General features: G+C 36.6%; 1 pseudogene; it reads right to left on the reverse strand.

The window, feature by feature from the left end:
- Nucleotides 1-998: 998 nt before the first annotated feature.
- Nucleotides 999-1,556, reverse strand: LOC100609283 (NKG2-E type II integral membrane protein-like; annotated as a pseudogene).
- Nucleotides 1,557-2,543: the final 987 nt, after the last annotated feature.

Here is a 2,543-nt window from a genome sequence, read left to right on the forward strand (position 1 = left end):
CATGGCACATGTATACATATGTAACAAACCTGCACATTGTGCACATGTACCCCAAAACCCAAAGCATAATAATAATAAAAAAAGAAAAAAAAAGAAAAAGAAAATAAAATAAAATTGCTGTTTATATAGAAAATCCAGAAAAATCTGTTTGAAATGATAGATTTAAATATTTGTAAAATAAGTGAAAATGCAGACATCAGTTGTATTTCTATTTACAGTAACAAAAGTTATTAAAGGGAATATTAAAATCAGAATGCCATTTACAAAAGCATGAATGTAAAATATCTGCATTTCTGTATGATTCAAACCCCCAAAATACATAATATGATAGAGAGAAATTAAAGAAAACCCCATACATTGAACCCAGTACATTGAAGGACACAATATGATATTGTATGGAAATGTCAAGAAGCTAATCTTTAAAAACTACTTTAGAGATTAAATGCAGACTCAAGCAATCCCAGGACAGTATATATTTTTGTTTTGGACAGCTTTCTTGAGGTATGGTGCACATAGCATAAATTTCATCCACTTAAAATAATTAAAAATCAGTGATTTTTAGTATATTCACAGAGTTACAACCATCACTGCTACTGAAATTTAGAAAGTTTTCATCACTGACACAAAGAAACATTCTAGCAATTAGTGGACACCTCCTATTTCAACCTCCCTTAGGCATTAGCAACGCTATTTTATTTTCTGTCTCCATGGTTTTGCTTGTTCTTGATACTTCATATAAACTGACCAACATAACATGCAACTTTTAGGAAGCCTGAATGCCACAAACATCACGTTCAGCAAAATGAGCCTGACTTAAATGCGAGGGTATCTGTACTTCCGTAATTGTGTGTATTATATTTCAATAATTGATTTGGAATTTTCTTGTTATTAAAGCAAATAACACAATTCATTTTAAGGCTTATGCAATCATAATATCATTTCTATTTGAACAAATATAAAATTTTATCTGATGCACTGCAAGCTCAAGCGCTTTAATTCTAAAGCTTATGCTCACAGTGATTCTTGAAGATCCACACTGGTCTGATATAAGTCCACGTACATGTAGCATTGCACAGTTACGTTCAGCATGATCTGAGTCTTTTATCTCATGTTTGAAAGCCAAACCATTTATTGTCACCCATGGATGATGACTGCTGTTACGAAACACACCAATCCATGAGGAAGGTAAAATGCTGGCCAGAAATTTCATTTCTTCTTCATTATCTATAGAAAGCAGACTAGAAGAGTTCTTTGAAGCACAGGCCTGCAAACTCTCTTCCCAAGTTCTTCTTTCCTTACCAATGTAAAAACAACTGTTGGAATATGTAATCCACTCCTCAGGACAATGGCCACAAGGACGTGCTTTCTGGGTTCTTGTATTTGGGGAAGAATTGTTCTGCTCCAGGAAAGGAATAAGAACTATCGTTTTTCACACAGCAGACATCAGGACAATGCAAATGATTCCCAGGACCTCAGCAGTGAGCTTCTCTGGAGGTGGCAGTAAACCTACTGTCATCAGAAAGCCACACGCCCTTCAGTGGAGAGGTCAGGTTACCTTATGAATGAAGACTGCAGAAATGGAATTTTCCCTGGGTGAGTCAGTGAGTAAGTAGCAAGTGAAAGTCAAGGCCTAGGATATTACAGCACACTACTGTAGGATTTATAGACTGTACACTAGGGTACACTATATTTATGCAGCACTTTTTTTCTTTAGCTAATAATAAATTTACTGCAATTTTGTTGGTTTCTAAATTTTTCTTTTTTTTTTTTAATTATACTTTAAGTTTTAGGGTACATGTGCACATTGTGCAGGCTAGATACATATGTATACATGTGCCATGCTGGTGCACTGCACCCACCAACTCGTCATCTAGCATTAGGTATATCTTCCAATGCCATCCCTCCCCCCACCCCCCACCCCACAACAGTCCCCAGAGTGTGATATTCCCCTTCCTGTGTCCATGTGATCTCATTGTTCAATTCCCACCTATGAGTGAGAATATGCAGTGTTTGGTTTTTTGTTCTTGTGATAGTTTACTGAGAATGATGATTTCCAATTTCATCCGTGTCCCTACAAAGGACATGAACTCATCATTTTTTATGGCTGCATAGTATTCCATGGTGTATATGTGCCACATTTTCTTAATCCAGTCTATCATTGTTGGACATTTGGGTTGGTTCCAAGTCTTTGCTATTGTGAATAATGCCACAATAAACATACGTGTGCATGTGTCTTCATAGCAGAATGATTTATAGTCATTTGGGTATATACCCAGTAATGGGATGGCTGGGTCAAATGGTATTTCTAGTTCTAGATCCCTGAGGAATCGCCACACTGACTTCCACAATGGTTGAACTAGTTTACAGTCCCACCAACAGTGTAAAAGTGTTCCTATTTCTCCACATCCTCTCCAGTACCTGTTGTTTCCTGACTTTTTAATGATTGCCATTCTGACTGGTGTGAGATGGTATCTCATAGTGGTTTTGATTTGCATTTCTCTGATGGCCAGTGATGATGAGCATTTTTTCATGTGTTTTTTGGC

This window comes from Pan troglodytes, chromosome 5 (assembly GCF_028858775.2).
Source record: "Pan troglodytes isolate AG18354 chromosome 5, NHGRI_mPanTro3-v2.0_pri, whole genome shotgun sequence".
NCBI classification, from domain to species: domain Eukaryota; kingdom Metazoa; phylum Chordata; class Mammalia; order Primates; family Hominidae; genus Pan; species Pan troglodytes.